The sequence below is a fragment of the Chlorocebus sabaeus genome, chromosome 15 (genome assembly GCF_047675955.1).
Source record: "Chlorocebus sabaeus isolate Y175 chromosome 15, mChlSab1.0.hap1, whole genome shotgun sequence".
NCBI classification, from domain to species: Eukaryota; Metazoa; Chordata; class Mammalia; order Primates; family Cercopithecidae; genus Chlorocebus; species Chlorocebus sabaeus.
The window spans coordinates 76,752,666-76,765,880 of record NC_132918.1 but is presented as its reverse complement, the minus strand read 5'-3'; the positions used below and the strand labels follow the sequence as shown (position 1 = coordinate 76,765,880).

The following is a 13,215-nucleotide window of genomic DNA, read 5'->3' as shown; positions in this document are numbered from 1 at the left end:
AGATTTTCATTTCCCCCCTAAACATGAATCATTCAAGTAAAACTAACTTAACTATAGAAATGTAGCAAAGTAGGGGAAAGCAGCACAACAACCCAAGAGGAAAGTCTCAGGAGAAGAGGTGGGTGCAGTCTGCATATAACATATGCATAAATGTCCTGTGATTCACTCGCCCAGGACCATCTCCCTTGAAGGCAAAAGCACAAGGACCCATTTTAAGAGGATATTTTCCCCGCAAACATCTGAGAATGCTTCAACTTAAACACCTTAAAGTTAAAAAGACAAAAAAGAAAAAAAAAAAAAACTAACTAAAGACCCCAAAAAACCCCATGAACCACCCAACCATAACCACTTTCCTTAATTGATCTTGAGTTTCTTTTCATTTTATAAAAAGATTAATAAAAATATTGAAAAAAATATTTTTTCATCTTACATTTGTAAAGATAATAGAATTCAGAAGTTTCTTAGAAAACAGACCAGATACTGCCCTCCAGTTTCCACCCCGTTGCTGGAAGGATCAGCAGGACTAGAAAGTTTGGGATACTGGAGCTGCTGGTGGAGAATGGGAAGTCCAGCCCAGAAGAAATCAGGAAATAGGGCTCAGGGACAGGTGGGGTGTGGTTAGGAGCAACTCCACGTGATACATGGCTGTGAGAAAAGGGGAACACAAGGTGGTCAGAAAGGCCTTAAACTCCTCCTTGACATACAAAACTGGTTTTTACAAAGATCCAAGCAATTTGATCCCAAACTGAGGTGAACACTTCAAAGTTTATTCACATGCTTTGTTTTCTCTTTTAAGAATCAAAGTTTCCCAAATTAAATGCTTCTAATATTACTACATAAGCCTAAAAAAAAAAAAAAGATAAGAAAAAAAAGAAAAAAAAGAAGGGCTTTTAAAATCAGGATGGGGAGAAGAGATTGAAAATCATCAAATTAGTCTTCCTAGCTCCAAATGAAATGAACTTCAGAACAAAACTGTTGGTTTCTAATAGGAAACAAAAATTCAAGCATTGCTCTCCTGCCCTAACCCCTGCCCCCACCCCCACACACCAACGACAAATGAGAAAAACAGCTAAAGCCCAATGAGTTGTGTTCTGCTCAAAAGCTGGGCCTGACCCTTGGGTTCCACAGCCAGCCTTCTCTGTCCAGTGGGAGGCGGTGCCAGGGATGCCTTCCATGGTAGTACAATCTGCATGGCTGGTGAGGGGTGGGGTAGGATTTTCAGAATCTTCTTGAGGTTCCTCTGTTTAGCTCCTCACCAGCCATCTTCCCAGCACCTCTCCCCCCTGGGCAAGGAATCCCGTCAAGAGTGGCCCCTACTCCGTTGTGGGCTGTAAATTGTCCTTCTCTTCTCAGTTCTCTGTCTCACTCTCATCATCTTCAATCTCCCTTTCCTCCCCACTGAACTTGTCATGGGCCAACTTGGGGCTGGTACTTGATTTCTGGAACGTGAACAGGACCCGATCCCGAGGAAAGGCTCCTCCACCTGGCCCCAGCTCACCCACTTGTCACTGACTTCACCTTCATGGTCATTATGCAAGTAATACTTCTTGCTTTTGGGTGTGTACTCTGGGTACCACTCCTCTTCTCGGTTTCTTTTCTGAAAATCGTTGCTGTTGTTGTTATTGTTCCCAGAGTAGTTGCCTCTGCACCAGCCTCTTCCTCTGGCTCGAAATGGAAAGGTTCCTCCAGTTCTGCCACCTCCTTTCACTTGGACCCACCAAGCCTTCGGTCCCCAGTCGTGATTTCTCAAAGCCCGTGGTGCTCTCCTCTCTTTCCCCTGTCTCTTCAGTGTACTCTTCTGCTTTGTAGGAGTGAGATGACTGGGAAGAAGAGGAAGAGGATCTGGACCTGTCTCTCACTCTCCGGTGCTGCTTCTGCTTCTTTGATCCTTTATGAGTTTTCTCTGTTTTCTCAGCTGAGCTGTCCCTTGAGGGGCTGGAGTCTCAGGAATCCACTGATTCTCTTGATTTACCTCATTTAAGATCTCTCTCCTGGCTGAGCGCGGTGGGTCACACCTGTAATCTCAGCAGTTTGGGAGGCAGAGGTGGGTGGATCATGAGGTCAGGAGATTGAGACCATCCTGGCCAACATGGTGAAACCCCATCTCTACTAAAAATACAAAAATTAGCTGGGGGTGGTGGCACATGCCTGTAATCCCAGCTGCTTGGGAGGCTGAGGCACAAGAATCACTTGAACCTGTAAGGCAGAGGTTGCAGTGAGCCAAGATCATGCCACAGCATTCCAGCCTGGATGACAGAGCGTGACTCCATCTAAAAAAAAAGAAAACAAAAATCTCTTATGACGTTCAATATCAAGGCTGCAATCAACAGGATCATCTTTGTATTTTCCCTCAGCCTTGTAGACAGGTACCGGGGGAAACATCTGTTCTTCTGTGTATCTCTGGCCTATTCTTGTTTGTGGCTGCCTCCTGCTCAGTTCCTCTCTTTAGGTATTTAGTAAAGCGTTCATGTAATGTCATTCCTGAGGACCCAAAGTGACGCTCTTTAACATGGTGAACAATGGTCACTATATGTTGGGCAAACAGTTCTGAGGGGCTACGCTGAGACTGAGCTGACTGTATCTGCTGGAAAGTGGAACAAAACTCCTGTTCCTTTTTGTTGCTATGGACCAGATCTCGGCAAAGCTTGTGTTCCTGAGCCAATAAGCCACTGGGTCCTGCAAGGTCCTCATCAAAAGAGTCCATCTGGACATTGACCTGTGCCTCTCGAGTAATGGAAAAGGAAGACTTCCCTGTGGAAAAGTCTTTCACTTCCAACTTGTCTTGGCTCTCAGAAGTCTTTCTTGGGGGAGGCGATGAGCTTTTCTCCTGGACAGCTTTGTAAGCAGTCACTCAGAAATTCTTCTCAGGTACAAAGACCCTGTGCCCACCTTCGGCTCTCTTGCCCCAGTCCTCCTTTTTGGATCTTTCTGGGAAAGACTCCTCATCCATCTCCTCTGTTTTCCTCTGCTTTCCCTTCCATGGAGGTGCATATACCAGGCCCTCCCATTTGCCTGACTTCTCCTCCTCCTGGTTTTTGTTTGCATCTATGACTTTAAACATATTTTGGGTTCATCATCAAACTCAGACTCCTTCCTTCCCTTAGCTTTGTCCTTACCTTCATCATCCATCTCTTCCTTGTGGAAGTCAGCCATCTGCTTCTCAAAGTCATCTCAGTGCTTATACCTTTTGGGAGACTGACTGCCCCGAAAAGGCTTCTCAGAATCAGTTTTGGGAGCAAAAGAATCAGATTTCATTTTTCCATCACCCAAGCCTGTATCAGAGAAACTCCCTTTCTCTTTAATTTTTTCTTTATCTGTATTTGTTTGTTTCTGTTCCTTGTCTTTTCTATTCTGCCTTCTGCTTTTCTAGATACCACTTTGTATAGGCTGCTCCTCCTGGAGCAGCACTCTCCTGCTTCTGAGATGAGACATATGTGGAGCCAATGGATGGTGAATTCTTACCCACAGGGCTCTTTTTGGATGGACTCAGGGACCTAGGAACCATGGTTGAACTGACCTTGGTGTGTCCCAGGCTGATACTCAGCACCGCTCAGCAGAGTTGAGCTCATCTGGGATGTGCTGGAAAGTGGAGGACTAGGTTTTGGCATGGGGTAGGAAGGAGTGACCGCTGCCTCACCACCACAGACTGGAGGGGGCTTTTGAGAGCTGGGCCTCACTCCCAAGGACTCAGCTCAGAAACTGCTGAGGCCCCTGATGCAGAACCAGTGCCGTAGGTGGCATCTGGCCATGGCTTCGAGCTCTCAGATGCTTTTGTATCTTGAGAGGTGCCTCCAGAGAATGTCTGCTCCTTGGCCTCATCTCCCTGGTTATCCCCGGCAGACTGACATGGCCAGCTATCCTTGGAAGAGGACCTTTTCTCCCTTGCAGACTTGCGCTTAGAAGATTCAATTTGGCTATGGTTGGAGGAAAGAACGGGAGGATGAGGAGTGCCTTGACTGGTCAGAAGATGACTTATCAGAGTTTCTAGAATGGCTCCTGGACCTTGGTGAAGGGGAGCTTCTCGCTGGGGACTGGAATCTTCAACGGCCTGTATGCTTGCTGGTAATTCTGCCAATTTGAGTGGTAGTTTCCATAGCCTCCTTGGTTATACTGGCCCCATGGATAAAAGCCTTTGTTGCACCCACGGAAATAATAGGGCCTTCTATAGCCTCTGTTGTGACTTTGGAAATCCCGATTCCAATATACTCTTGAGTGGTTTCTTTCTCTGTTATGAGCTGGAGAATATGATCTGGAACCAGACCTAGCACTCAGCCTGCACTTCCTTGAACCAGAGACAGATTGGCTTAGGGACTGAGACTTCGAACATGAATGAGAATGAGATCTTGATGCAGATCCTGAACGACAAGAGTGAGATCCAGACTCGAATTTACTTGTTCTTGACAGCTCTGTAGAAAGGATCACTTTTCAATTACATCTTATTTGAACAATGATTCGACTTGCACTGGATCCCAGACACTACCCCAAAAGAACACTTGCAGCACCACTGGCTTCTTCAATTTACGAGTCAAGATACACTTCTGGGCCTACCGCAGTGATCATAGCTGCAGCTCACAAGGGCACAACCAGCCAGAACCTCGCCCCCGGTATTTTATATTCTTATAGCTATTTTTATACTATTTTTATAGTAAATGTGATTGCCTCTTGATTCTCAGCTAGATTGTTATTGGTGTATAGGAATGCTACTGGTTTTTGGACATTGTTTTTGTATCTCTCAACTTTACTAAATTTGTTTATCAAACTCAGGGTTTTTGGTGGTGTTTTTAGGTTTTCCAAATAACACGGAGACAATTTGACTTCCTCTCTTCCCATATGGATGTCTTTTATTTCTTTCTCTTGCCTAATTACTCTGGCCAGTACTGCCAGTACTATGTTGAATAGGGTGGCATCCTTGTCTTGTTCCAATTTTTATGGGAAAGGCTTTCAACTTTTCTTCATTCAGTATGATGTTGGCTGTGGGTTTGTTGTATATGGCCTTTGTTATTTTGAGGTACGTTTCTTCTATGACTAATTTGTTGAGGGTTTTTTTATCATGAAGGGATACTGAATTTTGTGAAATGGTTTTCCTGCATCTATTGAGATGATTATATGGATTTTGCCCTTAATTCTGTTTATGTAATGTATCATGTTTATTGATTTATGTATGTTGAACCATCTTTGTATCCCTGGTATAAAACCCAGTTGATTGTGGTATACTAACTTTCTGATGTGTCATTGGATTGAATTTGCTAGTATTTTGTTGATTTTTGTGTCTATGTTATTCAGGGATATTGGTCTGTAGTTTTCTTTGTTCTGTTGTGTGCTTGTCTGGTTTTGGTATCAGGGTTATACTGGCCTTGTGGAATGAGTTAGAAAGAATTCCCACTTCCTCAGATTTTTGGAACAGTTTCAGAAAGATTGAGATTAATTCTTTGTATGTTTGATATAATTTGGCTATGAATATATCTAGTCCTGGGCTTTTCTTAGTTGAGAGATTTTTTTTTTTTTGGTTATGGATTTAATGTTTTTATGCATTATTGGACTGTTCAGGTCATCTGTTGCTTCCTGGTTCAATCTTGGGAGGCTGCATGTTTCCAGGAATTTATCAGTTTCCTCTATGTTTTCTAGTTGGTGAGTGTATAGTTGTTCATAATAGTCTCTGATGATCTTTTGTACTTCTGTGGTATCATTTATCATGTCTCCTTTCTCATTTCTGATTTTATTGGGTTTTCTCTCGTTTTTTTCCTGGTTAGTATATCAAGTGGTTTATTGATTTTGTTTATCTTTTCAAAAAACCAACTTTTTGTTTCACTGATCCTGTGTGTGTGTGTGTGTATATATATATGTCTCTATTCAGTTTAGTTCTGCTCTGATTTTTCTTTTTGTCCTTCCACTAATACAGGATTTGGTTTGTTCTTGTTTTCCAGTTCCTTGAGATGCATCAATAGGTTGTTTATTTGGAGTCTTTTTTTTTTTTTTTGGTGTAGGCATTTATTGCTACAAACTTCCCTCTTAGCACTGCTTTTGCTGTATCCTGTAGGTTTTGGCATACTGGGTTTTGATTTTTGTTTGTTTCAAGAATTTTTTAATTTACTCCTTAATTTCTTTCATTCAGTCATTCAGGAGCATATTGTTTAATTTTCATGTATTTGTATCATTTCCAGAGTTCTCCTTGCTATTGATATCTAGCTTTATTTCATTGTGGTCTGAGAAGGTACTTGATATGATTTCAATTTTTTTGAAACTTGTTGAGACTTGTTTTGTGTTCTAACATATGGTCCAACCTGGAGAATGTTCCATGTGCTGATGAGAAAAATATGTATTATAAAGCCACTGGATGAAATGTTCTGTAAATGATTTTTAGGTCCTTCTGGTCTAATGTACAGTTTAAATTCAATATTTCTCTGTTAATTTTCTGTCTAGATGAACTGTCTTATGCTGAGAATAGGGTGTTGAAATCCCTGTCTATTGTTGTATTGGAGTCTGTCTTTTCTTTTAATTCTAATACTATTTGCTTTATAAATCTGAGTGCTTCAGTTTTGGGTACATATGTTTAGAATTTTTATATCCTCTTACTGAATGGATCCTTTTATGGATCCATAATGAGATATTGGATCCTATAATGAGATATTGGATCCTATGAGATTCTTTGTCTCTTTTTACTGTTTTTGACTTAAAGTCTGTTTTATCTGATATAACTACTCTGCTTAAGTTTGGTTTCTGTTTGCATATAGTTTCTTTTTCCATGCCTTTACTTTCAGTCTGTATGTGTTTTTACAGATGAGACGAATTTCTTGTAGGCAGCCTATACTTGAGTCATTTAAAAAAATCCACTGAGCAAGTCTATATTTTTTTAAATGGAAAGTTTAATTTGTTTACTTTTAGGGTTATTACTGATATATCAGGGCTTATTCCTGTTATTTTGATACTTGATTTCTGGTAATTTTATGTTATTTTTTCCCTTTATTTCTCTCTTATTATTTACTATTGTAGTTTGTTAGTATTCTACAGTGGTAACATTTGAGTATTTCCTCTTCCTTGTTTGTTTGCTCTACCTATGGCTTTTATATTTTTGAGTGTTTTCATGATGGTAGCTATTAATAATCTTTTGCTTCTGAGTATAGAACTTTCTTAAGCATTTATTGGAGGACTGGTCTAGAGGTGATGAACTTCCTCACTTTTCCTTGTCTGGGAAATACGATTTTTCCCTTATTTATGAAAGATAATTTTTCTGGACATAGTATCCTTGGCTAACAGTGTTTTTCTTTTAGTACTTTGAATATATCATCCCATTTTCTCCTGGTCTGTAAAGTTTCTGCTGAGAAGTTAGCTGTTAGTCCAATAGAGTTTCCTGTATAGGTGATAAAATGTTTTTCTCTTGCTGATTTTAGAATTTGTACTGTCACTTTGACTTTAGACAGCTTGAATTGCAATAGGCCATGGTGAAGTACTTTTTGCATTGTATTTTCTGGGGATCATTGAGCCTCCTATATCTGGATGTCTAAATCTCTTCCTAGAATTATGAAGTTTTCATTTACTACTTTGTTAAGTAGGTTTTCTAAGCCTTTCAATTTCTCTTTACTCTCAGGGATACTAACAATTAATACATTCAGTTGCTTTATGTATTCCCGAGTATCTCAAAGGCTTTGTTCATTTTTTGAAAAATAGTTTTTCTTTATTTTTTGTCTGACCAGATTATTTCAAAATATTTGTCTTCAAGTTCTGAAATTCTCTATTCTGCTTGGCCTAGTCTATTTTTGCAGCTTTCGATTGCATTTTGTTCTTGCTTTGATGACTTTTTCAGTTCCAGAATGTCTGTTTTTTAAAAAAGATATTTATCTCTTTAATACATTTTTCACTTATTTCCTGTATTGATTTTTGAGCTGTTTGTATTGCTTTTCATATTTCTCTTGCATCACTGAACTTTTAAAAATAAATATTTTTAATTGTTTATCTGGCATTTTGAGCATTGCTTTTTGGTTAGGATCTATTGCTGGAGAATTATTATGTTCCTATGAGGGTGTCATATTGCTTTTTCATGTTTCTTATGTCTTTACAAGATTTTCTTCTCTTTATTTTTTGAATTTTTCTTCATTGAGGGGGCTTTTTCCTGAATATGTGACTATGAGGTTGTTTGGGTAGGACCCTTTGGCTTTGCTTTTGGGTGCATGGGGTAGGGAAGACTACTACAATTTCATTGGCTATAAATAGCATCAGTGGTATCTGTGGTTTCCTTGGCGTGTTAGGGTGCGGTTATTGGTGGAGGTTGTGGTGAACTTGTGCTAGGGTCTGAAATGCCAGATTGGTCTGTCTTTAGGTTTCAGTGGGGCTAAGCATGTCTATCCTTGTGCTCTGTGGCAGTGTATTCTGACACTTGTGTTGGCGGTTCCAAGCAGGCTGATTCTTGGGCCTCTGGGTGCCTTTCTCAATGCTGGTTGTGGTAGTGGTGGACTGGGTGGGTGAGCAGGCTCTTGAGTTCCTGAGCAGTTGCATGATGTGGGCAATGGTGGCAGCAGTAGTGGTGAGATGCTCTTCTGATTCCCAAGTGCTGTGCTTTTGTGTTGGCAGTTGTTGCAATGGGCCATGCGGGCTGGCTTCCAGGCCACTAGGTGGTGCTTGCAGGTAGAAGCAAGTACCTGTAGGTGCTTGAGGTGGTAGTGATATGTTCTTTGTGCCCAGCCTCTGTCCCCTAGGATAAGTGCTTAGGAGCCCCAGGTGATGGACTGGATTATGGAACCCCCAGGACCATGGATCCTGCACTCGGTCTCAGATGGTGGAGTGAAGCCAAGCAGAGCCAGACCAGGCAAACTTGTACATAGGTTCCCCAATGATGAGTGCATGGACTAGCTGTGTTGAGGAGTTGGGGGTGGGGTGGGGTGATCCTTAGGCCCTGGAGAAATGCTTGGGTGAGGGGCAACCAGCACTACAGTGAGGTCTTACCATGTGGTGGGGGTGGCCAGTTCCAGCAGTATCAGCAGCCCTACCCTTGGCCAGCAGCTGGGGGACTTTCATCCTTTTCATACCCCAGTGCTTGTAGGGCTCCCTCCCCCATCCTGGCTGTTGCAGCTGGGGGATCCCTCCCCCATCCTGGCTGTTCAGTCAGACCTGGTAGTTCATGCCTAGCCCAGAACTCAGCCCTGGGCCATGGGGGCCCCCTGCCCAGTTCCATGTCCAAGCTTCTGCAGCAACTCTTGTCTTGCTCAGGACAAGTGGAGGCGTTGCCCACATCTAGGACCAGCAGCTGCAGCCCACAGCACACTTGCTTCCCAGTCCTGTTTGCAAAAGCCGCCCCCACACTCCTACTTTGACCCCATGCCCCAGCTCTGGAAGCAGCAGCCTGAGTTTCCCCAATGCCCGGGACTGGTGCCACTGGTTCCCAGGACTGAGCATAGTCTGCTAAAAGCAAGGATCAAGAATGGTGTTTTACTGTAGCTCCTCAGGTCCCAGAGTGTGAGACCCAAGGTGTGTTCCCTCCTTGGAGTTCCTTCCCACGGTCTCCTGGCTACTCCCAAGTCAGAATCAGGGCTTGGGAGAGTCAAAGTGTTTCTCCTATGGCCTGGATAGTACAATTCCCAAGTGAGAAGGTAAATTGCAGGAAGACACTCACTCACCTTCCGCTGTACTAAGTAATTCGCTACCAGTTTGGGGCCAATCACAGCCACACAAGCTGCACATTTTCCTTCTCCTTCCTAGAGTTTAGTGTTTCCTATCTTTTTTTTTCTGTCAAACTCCCATGTTCCACCTTGGATAATATATTTAAAATGTGAATGTTGGCCGGGCATGGTGGCTCCTGCCTGTAATCCCAGCACTTTAGGAGGCAGAGGTGGGCGGATCACGAGGTCCGGAGATCAAGACCATCCTGGCTAACATGGTGAAACCCTATCTCTACTAAAAAAACAAAAATTAGCTGGGCATGGTGGCAGGTGCCTGTAACCCCAGCTACTCAGGAGGCTGAGGAAGGAGAATCGCTTGAGCCTGGGAAGCGGAGGTCACAGTGAGCTGAGGTCGCGCCACTGCACTCCAACCTGGTGACAGAGCAAGACTCCATCTCAAAAAAAAAAAAAAAAGGAAAAAAAAGAAGAAAAGACTGTCTACACACTTTTTTGGTACTTCTCAGTGGATGAGGCATGCTTACAATGCCTCTAATCAGCCATCTTAAAAAACAAAACAAAACAAAAAAACACATACTGTTGAGATAGCTTCTTATAGATTATCCTAAATGTAGGCAATATGCTCAAAATTGCAATAGATGAGAAAGAGGGTATATGCAGTGACCTCCATATAGCACTCCAAGCTTTGGTTATTGCTGTTTGCTCCTGAGAGGGTTTGAAAGGGGCTACATTAGACAGGAAATTCCATTTTTCTCTTTGCCTTTCACATATCTGCATTTTAATTTGAAATTTATTCCATGCTTTCTTTAGCTGGGTGAATGCGGATTGCCATATTTCATCCAAACTAAGACATTGTCAGTTTTAAGGTACAGTATTATTTTATTTACCACTATGAAGGGAAAAAAACCTGCCAATTAAACGCTGACAATTATAAGACCTATCAGCATTTCGGAGACGTTACAAGGTTATAATTCCTGCAAGAAGTAGAAGTACAGTGTTAAAATGCAACATTTTAAGATTGCTGCCTCCCATAAAGAGGAGGCTGTTATTTCTGGGATGAGATCAAGTTTCCCTTGAACTGTTTTTGCAGGTTATCTTCTCTACACTTGGCATTCATGCATGGAAGAGCAAAACCTGGTTCTGTGTTAGCACATATTTTGTGTTACATTGATCTCTATCTTGCTAATTACAAAACAAAGTTTTATAGAATAAAAGCCAGTGATTATAGAAACCAAATTGAGAATTAGGACTCAGGATAAAGTTTAACAAGAAAATGTAATTACAGGAAGTTAGAATACGCTCTCCTCTGTATCATTTAAAGATTAAGAGACTCAGCAAGAAGAAAAGGGAAAATACTGTCCTATTGATTGTGGAATTAGCCAGGAAAAGTGTTTGCGAGTTCTTTATACTCTGAAATATTCTTCTACACTGTGGAACTTTAATAATCAGATTTCACTCTTGAAGTTTAATAAATGACACCAAAAGTTGTTTTTTCCAACTCAGGTGCTAATATAACCAAGATTGTTCTTTGTCCCTAGTAAAGAGAAGGTTAGCTATTACTATTTCTGTAAAACTCTAGTGGGATTTAGAAATAACATTTAATATACTGTAGGCCATAAGGCAAAGGGTACACAATGGCTAGAATTTATTTTTCCAAACTGAACTAGTAGAGTATATGTATGTGACTTTTATTCAGACAAGACATGTAAAAGAAGCCACTCTGCTCCTAGACCTACAGCAACTGGATTTGAAAACCAGATTTGCAACCCATGTTATCTGATGGCAGCTATAAGATTTTGGCCCCAGGGCAAGGGGTGATTTGGTTAAGGGTTATTTATTTTTTGCCTTCACAGGATACCTTGCGGTATCGTCATCCTCCTTTTCCTACACACAGTCTTCATAGCCTGAACCACTTATAACAGTAGTTTGTTTCTGTTTTTGTTTTTTTTTTGAGATGGCGTCTCGCTCTGTTGCCAGGCTGGGGTGCAATGGTGTGATCTTGGCTCACTGAAACCTCTGCCTCCTGGGTTCAAGTGATTCTCCTGCCTCAGCCTCCTGAGTAGGTGGGACTACAGGCATGTGCCGCCACGCCCAGCTAATCTTGGTATTTTTAGTATAGACGGGGTTTCACCATGTTGGCCAGGATGGTCTCAATCTCTTGACCTCGTGATCCACCCACCTGGGCCTCCCAAAGTGCCGGGATTACTGGCGTGAGCCACTGTACCCAGCCAGAACAGTGGTTCCTAACCTGAACTGCACATTAGAATTACCAGGGGAACTTTAAAAAAATACCAAAAATATCCATGCATACATCTTATTCCAGCCCAAGGAATTCAGAATCTCTGGAGTAGGTCCCAAACATTAAAGGTTTTTTTTTTTTTTTTTTCTTGAGCTCCCAAGTGTTTGTAATGAGCATCCTAAATTGGGGATCCCCTGATTTAGAGCTCTAATGCTTGCTCCTGGGATTTTGCAGATGTCAGGATGGAGACTTGGATTTAGTTCATGTTAGTAACAAACCTTCCCAGAATAGGAGGCTGAAATCTTTGGATTGAAATCACCTTTATCTTAGGGTCAGGTTTCCCAGAGGCAAGATTCTGAGACGAGAGTTTATGTGTAGGTGATTTCGTTTAGAAAGTGCTCCCAGGAGAAACCTGTTACAGAGCAAGCAGGACAGGGAGCGGAGTGTAGTAGCTGGTTTTTAAAGGTGGCTGCCTCCCATTCCTTTCCTCCATGTTTGTACAAACCACTCCACCTACCAGGGAGGGGTCTATTTCCCAGGAGAGAAACCCAGGAGGCAGAGGTTTCAGTGAGCCAAGATCGCACCATTGCACTCCAGCCTGGGGACAGAGCGAGACGCCATCTCAAAACAAAAACAAAAACAAAAACAGAAACAAACCTCTGTTGTAAGTGGTTCAAGCTATAAAGACTGTGTGTGGGAAAAGGAGGATGAAAATATCAGTTGCCATGTAAGTAACCCGACCACCTGAGACCACCAAGGTGTGAAGTTTGAGCTAGCACCATGGGAAGTGACATGGAGTAGAAAATTGAGGAATCCAGCTGGCAGTGAAACCCAAAGCCCCAGATGTATGACACCAGTCCAGCCAGTTCAGCCAGCCCCTACAGTCATTTCAGCCATCCCAACTGAGGTCCCAAACACCATAGACAGAGACAAGCAATCCCTGCCATGCCTTGTTTGGATTCCCAACCAACAGAATATGAGCAAATACAGTAATTGCAGTTTTAAACTTTGGAATAGTTTGTTATGAAGCAATGGATAATTGAAATTTGGGGTAGTTTCACAGTGATAAAAGACTTAATGTTTGGGTGGCTTATTGTGTAACAATAGATACTGGAAATAGGAAGAAACCCCCCTGCAGGGATAAAATTTCAAGCAAAATCCTATGGAGGTTATCCCCAGCCTGATCCCATTGGGAAAATCTGAATTATGTCTCAGGATTATCCTGATATTAGGCTTTCATATTCCTAGCTATTGGATAGGGCCTACTGTGTGGTCAGAAACAGTGGCATAAACTCCCAGGCTCTTCTTGCTTTCTGAGGAGCAGCGGCAGAGTCAGGCATCCCTCAAAGGACACCTGGCCTGTGGCAG

The 13,215-nt window shown here is 42.2% G+C and overlaps 1 pseudogene; it reads right to left on the bottom strand.

The window, feature by feature from the left end:
- Window positions 1-1,313: 1,313 nt before the first annotated feature.
- On the bottom strand, window positions 1,314-8,582 carry LOC103242057 (thyroid hormone receptor-associated protein 3 pseudogene; annotated as a pseudogene).
- Between the last annotated feature and the right edge of the window lie 4,633 nt (window positions 8,583-13,215).